Source organism: Ascaphus truei, chromosome 1 (assembly GCF_040206685.1).
Source record: "Ascaphus truei isolate aAscTru1 chromosome 1, aAscTru1.hap1, whole genome shotgun sequence".
Classification (NCBI taxonomy): Eukaryota; Metazoa; Chordata; class Amphibia; order Anura; family Ascaphidae; genus Ascaphus; species Ascaphus truei.
Genome location: NC_134483.1, coordinates 508917437 through 508938003, shown reverse-complemented (window position 1 = coordinate 508938003; position 20567 = coordinate 508917437). Strand labels below are relative to the sequence as shown.

At 39.0% G+C, this 20567-nt stretch overlaps 1 long non-coding RNA gene across 3 annotated transcripts in view; it reads right to left on the bottom strand.

Moving 5' to 3' along the window:
* Positions 1–20567, bottom strand: part of LOC142465798 (uncharacterized) — a 128205-nt gene that overhangs the window by 59714 nt on the left and 47924 nt on the right. The window contains exon 2 of one of the 3 annotated variants that reach the window (XR_012787982.1): positions 9008–9102. The exons of the other annotated variants lie outside the window; for them this stretch is intronic. This is a non-coding gene — a long non-coding RNA (uncharacterized LOC142465798). The remainder of the gene's footprint in view (positions 1–9007; positions 9103–20567) is intronic. 3 annotated transcript variants of the gene reach the window in all.

Genomic DNA, 20567 nt, shown 5'->3' with positions numbered 1-20567 from the left:
CAGAATGTGTCAGTTTGGTGGATTAGCTTTCAGGTAACAAGTAACAGCTATCTATTTTAAAAGATGGTAATTTCTTGAGAAGTATGCTCAACAATCATATATAAATTCACGCCCTAAGCCTAAGGCTATATTCAGAACCAAGTATAAGATCAGCAAAAACATATTAATCTGGCTCGACAACTGTATCACCTGTTACCAATAAGAGAGCATCCAAGATGCTAGCTTTTTGTCATGTAGCCTTCGGATGCATTCAACCCTCTTTTCTCCCCACTAGTGTTTACGTTCTCCCCTTCCCTTAAGATTGTAAGATCAGTGGAGCAGAGAAGGTCCTCCTTACCTAATGTAAGAATGTATGTCAATGTTGAAATGTTATTCTCTCTCTATTTCACACATCCAGTTCGCTACCCTTGCAATACACTGCAGAAAATGCTGACACACACACACACACACACACACACACACACACACACACACATATATATATATATATATATATGTTGTTGGTTATTGTGAAAGGGTTAATTATCTGAAACCAGGTGCCAAGTGCACAATAAAAGGCTATTAAGAAGTGTATTGCAGACTTAACTAAGTAGAACATGACATGTCATTACCATAGAAATGTTGTTTGTTTATTGAGCGCTGGCATGCTTTATAATTTACAAGATTAAGAAGCAAAAATAACACCATTATTTCTTTATTCCACAGAACTAAGCTTCCATGCGCAGCTTATCTATAAGCAACTGAATCTGCTACTGTTGTGCAACTATTTTAACTATTCATTCAGTTTTATGTTTTCAATTTTCTTAATAACTAAATATATTATAAGCATCTGTTTCTGGTAAGTGTTAATAGGAATCATATTTTTCTGTGTCGTCTACAATTGCAAAAATGCATTACCTCAGCAGTCTTCTTGACCACTAAAACTCTTGAAGTTGAAAACCCGATGTCAAAAAAAATGCACATTAATTTCCATCTTAAATCCCAAAAGGCAATGTTAAAATATTCCTATATAGATTTTTTTTTTTTTGTGCCGCCACTTCAAAAATCCTATTTGAATAGAATGATTAGAAACAGGTTATAACTAATGGAACCTGTTACATGGATCTTTAATACATGTAATGCTTTTAAAGGACAACCAAAGGATTATGTTAACTGGAAGTACGTCCTTAGAAAAGGAAATGGTCATACAATGCAAAAGTATTAGGTTAGAAACCTAAAAGAGCAATAGAATAGTAAAACTATTTTGACAGTAACACCGCAGGGTAAATCAGCCATTTATTTTACATTTGTTTCTATGGGGCAGATCCTCAGAGCTCTGGTGATTTTGACCGAATAACGTTTCTTTTCTGAAATAGGGAACTGATGTTATTTGCTTCTTATTAACGGCAACCTCAAAGCTAATGAGATGCAAAAATAATGTCCGTTCTTCGAAGTAGCAGCACTATCAATTGTGAGTTTCATGTCTCCGAGACATGTTCTCAAATACACTGCACATGTGCATTGGTCAAACTTTCATGTGCGTTATTAAGGTAGTGCTATTCACGGAAATCTTCATGTGCGTTATTAAAAACCAATGAAAATCTTGTCATAATATTGACTAATGTATCATGTAATCATGACTGTATAAAGTATGGGTGTACAATAATGTGTATCCAAACATAACTCAACAATATAAATTAATATATCATTTGTATTAATGTACAATTAAAATAAATGAAGGAAGAACACACTTCATTTATTTTAATTGTACATTAATATAAATGAAATATTAATTTATATTGTTTTGGTATGCATTATATACATTATTGTACACCCATACATTATACAGTGATTATTACATTATATACCATATTAGTGCATACAAATATCAATTTAAGAACTAAAAACCATGATATAGGGCCTCATGCAGAGAGCAGCGCTATTTAGAATTGGAGAGGGGAATAAAATGTAGCTTTATTGGAGAGTTTTTTTCTCCATATGCAGAAAGGGCATAAAACTGCATTTAGAATCCTTTCTGCATATGGAGAGTTTCAAACAGCGATATGAGCGCTGTTGAAACTAGTGGGAAAGAAATCGTTTTTTTTTTTTCCTCCTCCACCGGCCGCCGAGCGCCAGCTTCATGGTGGAGAAGCAAAATGTTGAAAATCGCGCCATTTTTTGGGCGCGAACAGCCACTAGATGGCGTACGCGGCTTTCTGCATACGGCCGTTTTAAACACTGGAGAGATTAGGATCTCTCCAGCCGCGCGGCGAGTTTCAAGAAAAAAAAAAATGGCGCTTTTTTTTAAAACTTGCCATTATCTGCCTTTCTCAAGGCAGAATTCGCCAAAACATGCCGCTTTCCCTGTTAGCGCTGCTCTCTGCATGAGGCCCATAGTTTATGATGTGTTTCAGACATTTCTGTGATCCATAATATATATCTTTGTAGGAATGACACGTGTAAGTTTTTGTAATGAAAGAGTTAAGTACTATGCTCTTAGACTATGCCAAGAAATAACGCTATGATATTCAGGGTCTGGATGTGAGCAAGGGGAGCTTTGGGAAGGTGCTAAATATCATATTGTTATTATCTTGTGCTAACATTAATAGAGGTCTAAGGCTCTCCATGGTTATGTAAACTGTTCATTACCATATGATTTGTAAATGAGTAAGCCAAATCTCAGTTAAAATGTATTGTTCCCTTATTTTTAAGGAGAATGGCTGCACATCGTAACACCAAGCACCTTTGGCATTCCGGTTATCAATACGTTAAAAATAGATAAGGTCACGTTAAAATGTAATGCCTTTCTGAGGATCTACCCTATGTTCCTAGTTAAACAAGTTTAACTATTTGTTTGCTTCTAAAACATATTTTGTCAACATTCTATATTCAACTTTTTTGAGCATATCTTCGTCATTGCACTTTTTAAAGGTAATGAAAAGTGCACATCTTAAAATATCAATCATGCCTCTAACCTTCCTTTATAAGTCACTAATGAGAAGCTTTTAATCTTGTAGCTAATTTGTCGATGATATCCCTAATTGGTTATTTAATAGTAATCACAAAACAGTGCCGTTTTTTTATAGACCATAGCTCATAGAAAGTGTCAAATTATTTGCAAGCAGTTTCACTGCAGACAGCTTATTCATGTGCGGGCTACTGTATGTAATGGGAATGCAAACAAATTATGCAGACATACGTTTTTTTTCCCCATTTACTATGTTCTTCTTTTCCTTTACACTTGTTCCAAGTCATCAACCTATTTTATATTGTTTGTTGTCACTAATTCACCATACATTTCAATGGGTCAGAAATATTTCATCAAAATTATAGTGAAGTTTCTAAAAGAAACTTGTGTGCAAATAAAAAGACCACTTGTGAACACATTCCCATGTCTCGGAAAGGTCCTGCAATTTTTTTAAATTTTTTTTTGTATTTATGTACCTTGGGGAATACGTATTTGGGCCAAACATTGTCCTTTGTACAAGATATTCAAGTTTAAATTTTGTTTGGGTGCATTTTGCTGTTTTGGTGACCTTTTTCTTGAATTGCATTAATCCTGAATTTGCCTTAAAAGCAAGTGTGCACAAAGGATGCTCGCAATTTGATTTATTAAATATTGCAGTTCGACGTATGGGGGACCTATGTCAGCTAATGGGAGTCCTAAGTTTAGGTGGGTTAAATATTGGTGGCAGATGTCTTCTATAAATGCAATCAAATAAATAATGGTATTTTAACATTTTACTGGAAACATTGCAAATTGAATGTTACCTTATATTATGGAGTCTATGTATCAAGGCAACTTTGAAGCAAAACATTGGTGTTTCATCCTGTGTTAAGGTATTAAGGCAGCGGTGCGCAAACTGGGGGGGGGGCGCTAGATTTTCGGGGGGAGGGGAGGTGCGGCAGTTAGAGGTCCCGCGCTTACATATATTAAGGAAAACAATTCCCATTACAATTAATGGGATTATTTTCTATAATAACTATGGTGCAGTATGTGTGCCCCAGTTTTGCAACTGAATGGCTTTGTTAAATGAACCCTATACAGTTCAGCATCTTTTTTTGTAATCTAAAATGTACAGCAAATAAAAATACCACTTGTGAGCACATTCACGTGCAGACAGTTCTGCAACCCTGCCTTTCACCATTATCCCATTGCAAACAGCGCTTCCACTGCAGCCAGGGATTCTGGGAAATCATATACAAATGAGCACACAGTGTCACCTTTTGCTGCATGTCCATTTTAACATGAAACCCCTTAAGCTTACAGTATGCCTGCTGTATTACACAGCAGTTTCAGGACAGCCTGGTTTAAAGACGTAGTAAGTAGCCTCTCTCTCTTTTCTGTCTCAGTTAAGGAAATCAAATGATATTGTTAAAGGTATGGAAGAAACAAGATAAACAAACATCCTTAAGAGTCCTTGCCAGAAATGGAAATGTTTAAAAATTCATAAAATATTTATGCTTTTATGGCCTTTTAAAGTTTTAATCACCATGATTTAACCGATCGATCTTATCACTGGTACAGTTTACATTGGTCTTAAGTGGGACTGCATATTTAAAAGTAGAAGGCTTTGCTAACAGGATACACTAATACTGTACTTAGGGGCACATGTATCAAGTGCCGTACAGGTTATCACACCCATTCCAGTCTTAACTCTATTCAACTCTATTCAACTCAATGGGAGCCAACACTGGAAAAGGTACATAACCTGTACGGCACTTTATGCGTGTCCCTTAGGGTGAGATTATAGTCCGCACTGGCGCACGCGCGCACGCATGCCGTCGCGCGCCCTCTCGCCCGAGCGATTGGGTGAAATCAGATTCCAGTGATTGGGGAGATGATGGGGAGGTATGGTGGAGGCATGGCGGACGCGTCACAAGGCTGGTTTGCCGTGATTGGCTGAACCACTCACGTGACGAGGCCGTCGCTTGAAAAGACAATTTTTTTGTCTTTTCAAAACGTTGTCGCGGCATCGCGCTTTGTCGTGCGCGTGCACTTGGGGCGGCCTCAGTGATTCTGCCTGTGGTTCGTGTCGCGCGAGCGCCATCGCAAGGGCTATAATCTAAGCCTGTGGGTGAGATTCAGAGAGCACAGGTGTTGGGTATTGCACTCTGATTCAGCTTTAGCTGCCATTAAAGTTAATGGCAATTAACACCAGTTAAGGGCACACATCTGGCTCTTATGGAATTGCAGGATAGGCTACACTTATAGTGCCTGGTGACGCGACGTCGCTGGAAAACAAATAAATTGACTCCGTCGCCAGTGCTTATAGTAAGCACAACGGCGACAGAGCGACGAAATGACGGAGCGGCAAAAAATTTGATAGCCGGGTCTATTTGATTTTTTAGAGACAGTCGCCACATGTGACTGTCTCTAAACCAACCAGAGACCGCGGCCTGCCCCCTTTGGTGACGTCATTGGCGACAGTCGCGGAAAATCCAATTACAACATTCGCTGGTGGCGACGGCGACGTCGTCGGTCGCGTCGCCAGCACTCTAAGCGCGGACTAAGATTGTATGCTCTTATTCAAGGGATGTTGTCTATTTATTAAAACCTCCCAGCTGCAAAACTGGGGCAACACCAGAACAAACATATTGCCTCAGATTTATCACAGGTAGAAATTCCATTGCTTTTCTTCTATAAATATGGTACTGTTTTGGCACTGATGTTCCCCTCGTTTTTTAGTCAGGAGACTTTAGTAAAAAGACGTTTAGGCACGTTCTACAGTGCCGTGCGCGCGCCACGCTGTGCGCGCTCGCGGAATTTCAGTTGGCTGACGTCAGTTAGCTTTTCTATAGAAGGGCCACGTGCGCGCACGGCAGGGGGAGGGGAGCCGACAGACAGCGGCGAAGATGAAGAAATTCATCTTTTCGCGCCGCTACCTGCGCTCAAATGTATGTATATGTGTGTATGTATATATGTATGTATGCATGTATGCGTGGATGTGTGTTTGTATGGATGTGTGTGTGTGTGTGTGGGTCAAGGATTGTAAAACAAACAAAAAAATATTTATTAAACTTTTTTTTTCTTTAAAAAATCTATCTAGGACTTACTTTCACTCACACAACCCATGCACACACATATATACTCACACATACACACACATATACACACATACACACACATAAACACTAACCTGCAGCTCTACCTCTATATACATAAAAAGCATGCGGCACGTGCACGCGCGTTCGCATAGGAACTTGCGGCCGCACGGCCGCATGCTGTATAGAACAGCCCTTATACATCGAGCAGAAGAAATGTCCGGCTTGCTGTTAAGTTGCTGCCTCTCCGTTTTCATGCACATTGTAAATTCTCTTAGCGGTGCTTGCATCAGTATGGGATTTAAGAAATGGTTTTAAGAAGGATTACTGAGTGCTCTGTCGTAAAAAGATTTATAATTAATTGTGGTTCTCTAACTGATGCTTTTATTTCTGTTTATCTATTCTATGTGCCAGATCTGAGGCGAGTCAACAGAGAGATGCAGCACACGTACTTAATCAAACAAGTTTTATTGCGCCAAGAAACCAACTTTTCGGCAGAATTATACTGCCCTTGTCAAGATGAGGGCCCACACCTTGACAAAGGCAGTATAATTCTGCCGAAACATTGGTTTCTTGGCACAATAAAGCTCGTTTGATTAAGTCTGTGTGCTCTCTGTTGACCCATTGCTGTTTCTGGGATTCTTGGACTCACTCTGTGGTACAGAGCACCGGCAGCTAAGTATTTCCATACTACTTTAATGTGTGCCTGCATCTCCCGTTAAACCAAATCTAAGGTGACCTTAACCTCTGCATATCATAAATATGTGTCAAATGTGAAAAATATGATTATGCAACAGAGATTTATTTAAAAAAAACATCAAGGTGCAAATATCAGCAGATCAACCATAGACTACTTACAGTAGATTCAAAGCTAGTTGGGAAAGGGAATTATTTTGATAGATACAGTAGAGGCAACGTTTATTCTAACATTTGCTGTAAAGTAGCCGGGTTACATTCTGGGTATGTGCTGGGTATGTGCTGGGTATGTTCTGGGCTAGTTTGAGGCACGTTTAAGGCATTTCTGCATTGACTAACGACCCATAGGTTTAACACAGCAGGGATCCCTGGCAGTCCCATTCAGTTTGAATGGGACTGCCAGGGACCCCCGCTGTTAATCTGATAGGCCATTAATCAATGCAGAAATGCTGGGGCTAGTTTAAGGAAAGTTTAAGGCATGTATTCAGAATGTACCTGGGTGTACCTGGGTCTTTTGGGGAATTGCCACTGGTTTTTGTTAGAATAAGAGTTGCCTCTACTGTAGATCAAAATAGAGATGACTGGCACTCACAGAACTTAGAAAAACAAACTTCTAGGTATTTTTTGCATTATCGACGTTTCAGTCGAACATAGGACCTTTATTAAAACAGTTCTTGCTAAAAGTCCTTTATTGGACTAAAACATTGATAATACAAAAATAAAATAGAAGTTATGTTTTTCTAAGTTCTCTGAGTGCCAATCATTCGCTGATCAGGAGGAGTGGCTCAGTGACTGATAACAATGGCACTGTGTTTGTAGCAGGGGAGCCTGGTTTCATGGCCAGTGTCAGCCCCTTGTGACCTTGGGCAAGTCACCTTACCTCCCTGTGCCTCAGACAACAAAAAATGATTGTAAGCTCTATGGGGCAGGGGCTTGTGCCTGCACAAAAATATATGTACAGCACTGCATACACTCTCAGCACTATACAAGAAAAAACTATTATTATATTGCTTCTGGGCAACAAAAAAAAAACAGTCTACAACATTAGAGGGCTGCTTCTACCAATATATAAATAAATATATGTTCTATTAACATTTTAAGTTTATAACAATGCTCCCTTTACAACCCCATAAGAGCTATGTATAAAGGGACACAATTTACCTTGTGGGTTTAACATCACTGTGTAAATAAGCATTTTAAATGTTCATCTGTAAGGGATTTTCACTTATTTTACACAGGGTGTTTCAGTTTAGAATTTCAAAGAGTGATCATAGGAATTACCAGATGCACAAATTATAATGAGATGCATCAAATTCAACATGTGGGTGCATCATTGTTCCCCATTGTGTGTGCATCAAAATAAGTCTACACCAAATGTTAGACCTTAGTTTTATCCATTGCCCCCAATATGTAGAAACTCCAAAAAATGTATATTACTTCTGATAGCAAAGATCACACATTATGAGAATACTCAGATATGTCACTGTTTATTGACACAATAGAACATTATTTCGCTGATTAATTGTCATATGAAAGCAACACTTTTACAATTAGCAACAATTAGGCTAAAATACTAACATTAGACTAAAATACTAATTTAAATTTATTCTTTGTACTAATCTATCATTTTGATGTACTTTTTCATTTGCAGATTGTGTATGTATTTTTTTTTAATCAAATATATTCACCCCACATGCAAGTAGCAAACTATTTGAAAACCATACAAATGTCTCCACACTAATATATACCGCTCTGATTCCACACTAGGACATTGTTTCCAAGTGATTTGTGCTTTTTGACAAGGTCAAGCTGCCGTTAAAGAAGGTTAAACAAACGGACCTTATAAGCTCCTAACAGGGAAAACTACAATGTTGTAGCTTTATATCAAACATACATCTAAGTTTACCATATCTATCTTTAAAACAAAGAAAAAAAATACTTAATTTAGAATGAATAAATACATATTTTTTCAGTAAGCGTTAAACATATGCTTGTATACAGTGATGATTTACCATTCTTAGTTTGATAGCATATCTCCATAAATAGTTGCTTTTTATTTATTTTTTACATTTATTTTTTACATTATAAAAATTTTGTGATTTCAAATAATTTGAGGTTAAAGGGGAGATTTTAAAATTAAACATAAGGTGGGCGAGGTAAACGTTTATGATTCATGTTTGTGTCTCATAAACATTTCTACATAGATTTCATCTTTGAAATGTAGAAGAACAGAATCCGATTTTATGACACATGCAGATACACACATACACCTACCTACTGTACCTACCTCTGTTACCGTAGCATTTCTAGTGATAATAACAATGACTTTCTTATTTTTACGTTTCACACTGTTCATTACTCATCCAGGTATATTCCTTGGACCTGAAGTAGGGGGGAAAGTATGTTGATGAGCTTTAAAAGTAAAAGTTAAGTTTCTATCTGACTCCAAAAAGCTCCTGATTCCGTATGGCAAACAAATTGCCTTAAGAGAAGCTCTGTGTGGGTTTGGATATCGTTGAGTTTTTTGAGATTACATTCCTTTCAGGCTGAAGTTTAACTCAGCGTTTCTAATCTTGTCTATGCTGATCTTGTCATGTGGTCACTCAGTTGAAAACTTCCAAGCACGAAAAATAGATCAAGCGATTTATTGAGATAAATACCCACATATTCTACATATTTAACCCCAGAATATATCACCCATGGCTTCACAAGTTATATTTCGCATGATAAATGGTAAAATGGTACACTGACATGTAACATGGTTCTTAGTAATATATAAGTGTATTTGAGTTTTTAAAAACACTGAAAATTAAAGGGAATGGGGTTAAGGAAGAATTATTTCTGGTGTCATGTGATTACACAGTAACATTGATTGTTTCATTAGCTCATTAAGGAACAAACATACTAACAGAAATTATATGTACAATCTGTAATCACTGCTCACTACATTTAATATACAGTAAACAAACATATTAATTGTTGAACAGCAGCTATAGTTTCAGAGCTGTTTATATTTTAAACTAACAAGAGACATCAATTTAAATAAAACTACGTTGTTATTTGTTCGCAATCCTTTCCCACACAGGTGTATGTATAATGTTATTGAATGTATCGTTGGGTTTTGACGTTGAATAAAAGTATAACAACGTTTTTATCACAACACACTGTCTTGCTGAATTTACTGCATATACTTTCATAGTTATGGAAATCTTTTCTTCAATATCCTTTAAATGTATTATAATGTAAGAACAATATCTCACGGTTTTTAATGTTTAGTAGGGAATATCAACCATCAAAATATAGATGATACACATAAGTTAAAGTGTAGTTTTGCAATTTGGAATACAGAGAGACATAATACCTTGTCTGCCACTCATATATATTGTTTTGTGCCATGATTACTCAAGTCTATCAATAGCCTAGAGCCTAGGAAGTTTCTAAAACATATATTGTAAATTAAAAGTACAGTAAATCGACAATGTATTCCTTTAATTTTCTCTTCTCGGATATGGATTGGATAATGTGCTATTTGGATCCTTTTTGCATCTTAAATGCAGACAATTCTCTAATATTGTAATACATGTACCAGGAAAAAAAAATCACAGATTTATATGCATTATTGACGTTGATTTTCCAGAAGTGTAAATAGTTATTTTTTTTCTACTTTCATTAGATTTTGCAGCAACTACGTCGGGACTGAAATGCATACAGGAATTGATACACCACAAACTATACTAACATTGATTTGATAAAAGTAAGAATCAAACAGACGATCTGATGTGATATTTTACATTTGACGTTTCTTTTTTACCGCGTTGGGGGAATAACATACACATTGATATTTCGTTAACGTATAGTTTACCCCTCCTGCAAAATGTGGATATAAAGCCATGTTAGACCGTAAAAGTTTAAACAGGGGTAACAAAAACATAGTAAAAAAAAATAAACGGAAATAACGAAACTAATCTGTATATTTCGGCTGCATTACCTATTTGTATGTTTGAATTTTATATATGGAGTTTATACACACACACACACACAAACACACAAACACACAAACACACACACACACACATATAACATCACTCTATCAATCCTGCATACATTTATTACGGAAATCTTATGAATTATTTACTATGCCTGAGCAATGTTTTTTTCTGACCACATTTAAATGTATGTTTATAGTATCTATCTATCTATCTATCTGTCTATCTATCTATCTATCTATCTATCTATCTATCTATCTATCTATCTATCTATCTATCTATCTATCTATCTATCTATCTATCTATCTATCTATCTATCTATCTATCGTATCTTCGATATGTTTATCTAGTATCTATCAATCATCTGTCTCTATTGATCTATCATCTATCTCTATCATGTGTTAAGTGTTTCATTATTATATTTAGTAATATACTTGATACATTACTTACCATATAGTGTATTATACTGTCACTATTAATATACAGATGTGAGTTCTTGCCTTGATAGATTATGTGAGCCTGTAATCCTTTAAGTGCTGAACGGACCAGTGACACTTTGAAGTGCAATGTGTCGCTAGACCCTCTCAAATTCCAAGGGCTGCTCTACATTCAGCCAATCACTTCTGTGGGGACTTGAATGTTTTTTAGATAGCAAAGAAAATCCACATAGTCTTCAACTTTACTGTATATTGGTCAATAGTTTACTCTATTCATTGGAAATCCTGACAGTTTATAGATGCATCAAACTATAAAGAACAACATGCACTCATGATTCTCTAATGCCTGATGAATTTGCATTTTAATTGTGATTTATGTAGTTTACATCACTGAATTCCATCAACCTGCGCATCATATTAGACCTAATGTTGGAGCTCAGACAAGAAGCACTGCCTCATTCAGTATGCCTGTAAAATCCTTCCAACATCCTACATAGGCGTTTTATCTTGTCTCTGCTGCCATGTTTTAACAAATGCTACATTATCGAGATAGATTGAGTTTCTATTTTTCTGCAAACACACTCAGACTATTTCTAGGGCTTCGGGATCTCGGGGTAAGAGGCTAATTAGTGTTCACTTTTATTCAATACACAATCCTGTATGTTGGCGTCTCCCTGTCTGTCCTGAAAGCGCAGACCTGTCTCTTAGTGCTGAGCCCATATCAACGTGTTGCAGCATCTGAAGCTTAATGAACATTTTTTTCTCCTTATTTCACTATGTCCGTGGGATTATTCATGACCTTCAGTAGCTAAAAGCTTGCAGGAAATTACTAAATGTATATGTGTTGATATAGGTTTAGCATGAGTTACTTAGTCTTGCAATAGAGATGTTAACTCCTTCCTGTAATTAACTTTCTAAAAGGGATCATGCATGTTAAGGTACAAATAAAGTGATTCAAAATTGCGTCACCGTCTCAAATTAAGTAGGTACTGGGACAGCCAATTGGTCATTAAGAGAACTACCAAAAAATCCAAGTAGGGGGGTTTCTTAGTTTAGAAGTTAATTACTGCACTAAAAGTGCAGGGAAACAGCTGGATGCAAAAATGTATTAAGGATTGGACAAAATAATATCAGACAGATGTAAATAATATGTTTTACAAACAGGAATGTACAGGCTTTCTAAAATAAAACTCTTTTATTTACAGTATAAAGAAAGGGCAATTATAAGTATTTAACCATAAAGTGGTAGTGTGGGTGAGTAAGAGAAAATGCATTGTACTCAGCACCCTTAGTACTGTACATATGGACAACTGCATTAAACAGAGGTAATACAATATACTACACCCATTGACTTGAAAGGAGGTTTTCCAGCCAATATCAGGAAGATTAGCTGCTTCAGAGTATATTAAATTACCCCCTAAGACTGATCACTGAAAACATTAAGCAGCCTGTATTCTTGCAACTTCCCACCATTTAGCATTGCATCTAAATTCAGTAAGATTGGGCTACTTCATTGATTATAAATAATTATACATTTTTAGTATTATTTTTTAAGCAAAATGCAGATATACAGTATTAGCAAACCTCAGATGGAAAGCAGACTGAATTTGGTTACAGTAGGTAAAGCAATGTGAAGTGGTGTAGAAGGTGGTGGTGGTAGAAATAATCAGTTTCCAAAGTCAGATACATTGAGCTACATTGTATAGATATAAATCTACTAAAACCATAGTGACCATATGGTAGAGAAGTCAAGGGGCGTGTACAGTAGTAGATAATGTTTTTGAGTATTTGTACCATATCAAAGTTCTTTCATGATTACACTGTTTGTGGAACCGTATATTTACAGGCAAATTGTCAAGCTTTCCTTTGTTCCTAACTTATTTTTATTTGGAAAAAAGTTGAAATTGATGTTTTATGCTAATAATTTCCCAGTACCTGTTGAAAAAATGTATAATTGTTTCACAAAACACTGTAAATATATTTTTTTACTAAAAGGATGCTTTCTAAGGATGCCAACTGCTCTGCTTACATGCATTATTTTCTGCCTGTTCTGTAGGACTGGCTTTTTAAATAACTTGACACTGGGACAAAAGTGAAGTACAAAACAGTGCCAAATTAATCAAAGAAAATACATTTGATCTCAATTGTAATTTATTTGCTGCTGCATTTTGCCCCAGAAGGGTTTTAGAAGTAGCCCCTTTTTAGGCAATCATTGGTAGGATGCCTAATTATCTCTTATACCAGTTGGTCTCACATGCAGCCCTGAAGGGCTACCAAAAAGCCACATCTTCAGGCCGATACATAACTGAGCAAGTTGTTTTAGTGATAACTAAGACTTCGCTAAAAGGTTAAGTACAGATGTGTCAGATTTTACCGCCCCCATTAACACAGTGTGTTCCATTAAGCGCATTATTTAACCGTAGAGCTATTGAAAACAATGGATAAAGAGAACATATACGCTTTATCTTATGTGTTACTTTGTGCATTATTTTGCATTAAATAGACAATCTAAGTAAGCGATTCTTTTTGCTATTTTTATTTATTTATTTTAACATGGGATTGAAGCAGGAGGTCTCTGGGGCTGAATCTCATTCATTTCTGCTGCGGGAACCCCCTGCTTCCGGAGATACTTACCTCCGTAGGGGGCGCCAGTAGCCGCTCTACTAACAGAGTTCACCTACTGGTGGAGTTTCAAAGCTCCCACGCCCTGTGGGCCAATAGGAAGCTGTAACGTCATCAAGGTTTGGCTTCCTATTTGCACGCGTGACGCAGGGTCTTTAAACTTTGCTGAGATATTGGCACCCCCTTTGGAGGTAAGTATTTCAGAATCATGGGGTCCCAGGAGCTGAAAATAATGGGGGTCAGTTCCGGAGACCCCTTGCTTCAAACCTATGTAAAAAAATTTTTAAGAGGGTACAAATTGCTCCTTTAATGGGGGTAATAACATCTGCTATACCTATATGTGTTAATTTTGAGAAATTCTAAAGCCTGGTATGATGATAGCCCTCCAATATTGAACCTAAACTCCACTTTCTTCAAAAAAAATCTCAACCCTCTAGTTGGGCTGCACCACAGGGCTATGTTTGATGGAAAACCAGCTAATCACATTTCCGTATGTATGTATGTATGTATGTCTATCTTTATATCACAATTAATATAGCGCCATTAATGTACATAGCGCTTCCAAGCAGTAATACATGTGATAATCATATAAATACCAAATAATACAAATAACACATAATGGGAAGAAGCACTTTGAGACATAAAAGTGACATTTAGGAAAAGGAGTCCCTGCACCAAAAGAGCTTACAATCTAATTTGTAGGTAGGAAGAACATACAGAGACAGTAGGAGGTGTACAGTATCAGCCACTGAGCTACAAATATGCTTCATTAAGGAGGTGTGTTTTAAGATGGGTATTAAAGGTGGATAGAGAAGTGCTAGTCAGATATTGAGGGGGAGGGCATTCTAGAGGTGTGGGGCAGTCAGTGAGAACGGTTTAATGCGGGAGATGGCTATAATCACAACAGGGGTAGAGAAAAAACATCCTTGAGCAGAACGCAAGAGTCGGGATGGTGTATAGCGAGAAATTAAGACTGAGATGTAAGAAAGGACAGATATAAGATACGTGTAAACATGCTTGATAAGTGAATATTCCTAAAATCTGGTATGAATTAAAAGTCCCGGAGAGGGCTGAATAAACTGCCTGGGGACCCTCACACTCTCACAACTGGTAAAGTATTTGAAACAAATGTGCATGTGCACATACTGACATTAAGAGAAGTGTTGTAAACATTTCAATGAAAATCAAATTGTGCTTTACATAACCTCAATTTTAATAATTTGTGGGATGCTTTGAATAATTAATATCTGCCAGATTGGGCGTGGTGTGAATTTTCTTGGGTAACATATCTGGATAAGTTGATAGTGTCACGTTAGGGGTAGCCGACCTCACATAATAAAGGTGAAGCCAGGCTGGCTGCCCCTGGCCTAAACCATGTGTAACTGGCTGACTATGTTAGCCCATGAAGCAGGTAAAGTGTATGGACTGTGACTCCTACAAACCTTGTTTCTCTAGCCACCTATGTGAGATCCTAAGCTGGGTCCAATTTGGGTGTTTGGACCCCTTAGGGAGAATTGCTGCAGAACAGGGACTTTGGGAACATGAGTATAAGGGTGGATGTTGGGGGGCAAAAGGGGCTAAAATCATTATAAAATGGGGTACGCGAGTGTAACATGTCCCGGTCTTTTCCCTGTGTAAAAATTGCCCCACGAACCGGTTCTCAGACCATGTTTTAGGAGCAAGTTCTGAGACTATGTTCTGAAAAAAATTCTTGGGTTTAAGTTCCACAACCATGTTATAGAAACCAAGTTCTATAACCAAGTTGTAGGGACCAAATTGTAGGAACAAGTTTTAGATCCCAAGTTGTCGTTTTGTATTAAAATATATTGTAGTTGTTTGTAATAAACAAAGGATGGGAGCGGCGAGGTGTCGGGCAAACTGGCAGGCGGGGATGGGCGGAGGAACAGCTCTGTGAATTGTTCCCTCAGGGGGGGAGACCTTTGTAATAGCAGATGCTATGGCGCCTGCTCAGTGGGCGGCATGGGGCTGGCCATAGGAAGCCTATGCCGAGACTGATCTTATCTGCGCGGTTCTCATTAACCAGTTCAAATTTCCCACTCGCCAGAAACCTGAGCCTAAGCACGCCCCCTCCTTTGATTGGTTACAGCCAGGCGATCCTCCGGCTTGTGATTGGCTGCTGTGTGTAAAACCGTTCTCTGATTGGTCGCCAGTCTCTCTTCCATGTTAAACATAGGACACAGAGGTCTATGGAAAGGGACTGCCCGATGAGAGAACCAGACAATCCTGGGTCTTGGTCGGGGAGGCTGTGGCAGGCTTTTCAATAGCAATTCTAAATAGCAAAGCCCTCTGCATTGAGGTGCCGGAGAATCACGGACAAGCTGAGGATAAGTTCTGAGGATGCGGCCAAGTTTTGAGGAACGATCCTACTTGCTCCAGGCTTAGTCCAGTGATGCGACCGGCGGGTGCTGGGCATTAAGGTGCCAGTGCAGCATGGCGAATCAGATGATAAGTGCTGGGAGCAAGTTACCATGGCCAAGTTCTCAGACCAAATTTGAGAATTGGATGGAGCTCCAACTAGTGGGGAGAGCATGGCGGCTCTCCCGAAAAGAGTATTGTGTGTTTCCTGGACATGGAGTGGACAGGGTAAGCCTACTCAAGCAGACGCCCTGCACCTAGTTGAGGCTAGTGTCTCCCCCCAGACCCCAAGTTGGTATGTATTTCCCTGTTTTTGTGAATTGTTGTATGTCTGCGGGTTGGCCCGAATAAACCTATTTATTGAACTCCTTTGTGCCATCTGATGGCACGTGATCCTGGAAGGTAAAGTTGAACAAGAGTCCCTAGTCCCCCGTGACAGATAGACCCTTGCTGACATGTTTAACAGGTTCAATGTAGCCTATTGACACATATAAATATTATTAAATATATAGATTTTTATATTTTCCATGTTAAACCAAATCTTTGAAGAGTGCTTACAATTTTTATCTAATGTTTTGGTGAAAAAAATGGTTGTCAGTGCTCAAAACTAGAAGAGAAATGTTTTAATTGTGTCCATTGTTTGCATACTGTAGTAAATATGAAGCCATGGCTAGTTGAACAGATACACGTAACTGATATGCTTCAATTCAGCAGACCTGAAGAAAAAGGAAACATATTCATTTTAACCAGGATGCAAACAAGTAAAACTGTTGCTTTAAAAAGGAAGTCTACCAAAAGTTAGCTCCATGTGTTGCAAATTGCCAACCTTATTTAAAATTTTCTTCTACTGTAGCTGTTTAAAATGTTAAATGTTTATTTAAAAATGCTTAAAACTCTCAGAGTGTTTACATGCAAATGTCTGCATTCTTCCACTGAACAGCACTGAACTGTTTTCCATTCAGACTATAAAGGATAGTATCAGAACATAAAATATTATTTTAATATTATTAGATTATTACCTTAATTTTCTCAGATAAGATTATTTGAGAAGTGAAATCAGACAACATATTGTACAGTATGGTAAAGAAATTGTAAAAAAAAAAAAAAATCATGCAAGTGGAACCACCCTTTTAACCACTCCTGTTATGGTGCTTGACATTTTTGAAGGAATCAAACTATACTAATAAGGTGCAACATGGATTGACACCTTAAGGCAGGGTTGCACAAACTATTCCCCCTGCGCCCCCCTGCCTGCTCTTCTCCCCCCCTGCTCACCTCTCCCCCACCCCCCTTCTCCGACGTCAAATGACAGAGACACCCCTCTCTTACACACACACACCCACAAACTACACACCCACCCCCACAAACTACACACCCACCCCTTACCTTGGGTGATGTCCGGGGACTCTGCAACGGAAGTTGTATCCTGGTGCTGACAGGTGGAGGGAGAGTATAGCAGACAGTAAACCCTTGGCTGACTTGGAACTAGCAGAACATGATGTGTACAATCTCCTGTTTCCGTCCACCTGCCTTCCTCCATGCTGACGTCACTGGCCTTGTAGCCAGCGACGTCTCCAAAATATAAATTATAACTTTTGCAATGGCGACTGCGACTAGTGACCTTATCGGTCGTGTCGCCGTTACTATAAGCGCAGCCTTAGTTGTCCCATCACATGAGCCAATAGGAAGTCGTGAAATCATATGCAGCTTTCTATTGGTCCATGTGACGGGGGTTTTCAATCTGAGCAGGAGATACCAGCACCTCCAAGGAGGTAAGTATCTCAGGAAGCAGGGGGTAACTGAAGCTGAAATTAATGCAGTTTAGCTCTGGAGACCCCCTGCTTCAAACCTAAATGTATTAAAAAAATTATATATATATATATATATATATATTATATATAAAAAGGAAAATAGCAGTGTCTTGTATTTTATGTCTTTATTTATATAGATCCAAAAGTGTACTCAGTGCTTCACAAAGAATACAGTACAAGGAATTATAATAATACAATAAATCAGATAATAGGAAAGGAAATCCCTGCCCCGAAGAGCTTACAATTTAAGTGGTATGATGGGAGACTTACAGAGACAGCAGATGAGGGAATAAGTGCTGTAGATGGCAGTGTTTGACCACAATGGTTGGTAGGAGTGACTGTTGGTGTGGGACATTAGCCATGAGTGCAGGCTATTGGGATGCTTGATTTGTGGGGTGAGTTTTAAGATTAGTCAGTATTAAATCAGTGCTGCTACTCTCTCCCTGTTTCTGCCCCCTAAGACCTGCCGCACCTTATGCAGACAGAAGCCGCCACGTCCAGTTATGTTGGAATAAGTACTGGCTATGTATTGAATAGCTTAACACCTAATATATCAATGGAATGTACATACTATAAACTCTATTGCTTCAATCAGAATGAGTATATACATAAGCAAAGTAAAAATAGCCTCATCCAATTTTAAACTAAAGAATACTGCCTTAGTATAATGCAAACAAGAGAGAGCATAAATACAGATGCACTTGGAATAAATACTAAAAGGGCCTCCATAAGGAGAATATCATCAGTAATAATACATTCCTATAGGTGACCCAGCCGCAAGCATATCGCCCGATTGCACTATATATAGGTAGTAGCATTTAGAATCAACATAAATGTGTGCCAGACATGACAGTCTCTTCTAAATGTATATGATGGAATCTACAGATGAGAAATATTAAGTAATAGACCTCATCTAAGAATAACGTCATAGATAGTCTATATACAGTGGAATTCTGCCATGCATACAAAGCGATAAGTCTCACAAAATATGCTGCATCACTTACATAACAAATGTAACTATAGACGAGAGGGCATCCACAAATGTGCAAAATCTAAGGCTAAGTCCATACTGTAGCCTCGTATGCTGAGGCGCGCTCACGCTGTGCCTCGATAGCAGAAGCTTTTGCCTGGCCTGGCCTGGCCGGTGAGGCAGTGAGCGCACTTGCGAGGCGGGGAGGGAGGCGGGGCGGGAGGCGGTACTCATGCGGTGCCGACGTTGAGTCACTTGTGCAGTTGCAGTCCCACCCCCGAAGCACCATATTGTCCCCTTGGGCAGTCTCCCCCCCCCCGAGTACCATATTGTCCCCTTGGGCCCCGTCCCTCCCCCCCGACCAGCAACTTACCCCGCTGGCAGGCAATCTCTCCCCCGTTCACATCCCTCCCCCTGGTTCGTCTTCATTGGCGTCACGTGAGCGGACTCAGTGCTCAAACTAAAATCAGACTGTCGGGCCAAAGTCAGCACGCTTCCGCACGCCTGCGGAAGCGTGCACGAGCCCCTGCTAAAGCCGCTCTCATTGCGGCTGCAGGGGCTCACTGACAAGCGTCAGCGTGGGTCAGCGCTGACCATGCCTGCGGCCTAAGAGTCATATAAAGCCGAGATACAAGGCGTTAGTTCATTGAGACTCCCCAGAATAAATACATTTTATCACTCTATTTGGGGAACTATATAAAGAGTAACATTTAATGTTCTAAGTTCACCCTGCCATTGAAAATAAAGATATATATAAACAGCTTACATATGTTTAATCTGAACATACGGTTGGAATCAAGCTCTTGATGCTAACCCATCACCATGGCCATGATCAGCTATATAAATTGTAGCCAGTGGAGAGGCAGAACCACCCATGACAAAGCGTAATACTTACGTGAACCGTACATTGCACGTGCCGTTGTTCTGTGACGTCACCACAGAGTGATGGAGAGGTTGCGGCTGAATATATAGCATGTCTGTACCTGAATAGAGCTTAGTATAATTTGATACTTTCTAGTAATAGATATTACAATTGAAAGAAGCATTTCGTTGTACCATTATACTTATTAGCAACTTTCTATGTAGCAGAGTGCTTGTAATGGGGGCTGGGATATGGATTCACTGGGTCCAGATAAGTAAAAGTATCTAAATTCTCATGGCCAGCCATTTACAATGTTGCTACAGTTGCTGGTAACGCTGAGGAGGCTGGTACTGTATGTTACTGACTAAAAGTTCATTTTACCATATCCACCTCCTGAGGCTATTATATCTGCTTTATTTAACTATTAGTTGAATCTTAAATTCACTATTTTTTTTTTTTTCCTCACGAGAGGGTACACCCTCTCGCTCATCGGATCCCAGTCCACTTCAGTGGATAGGGAGCTTGCCCTTGGACTGTCCAACCGAAGTCAGACCCGCCCTCGGTGCCCAGTTTCCCTGGAGGTTTCAGCCCGAAAGCCTAGGTCTCCAGGGACATTGATGCCTTCCTCCGTTAGGATTCAGGACATCCGTCTCTTCCCCGAGGCCCGCAAGGGAGTTCACCTCATATCCCCTCTTTCGAGGGTTGTGCGGGTGCACCCCAGCCCCGAAGGGCTGGTTGTTCGAATGCCATCCCCCGAAGGCTCAGGGGTTCTGTGGTCCTGGG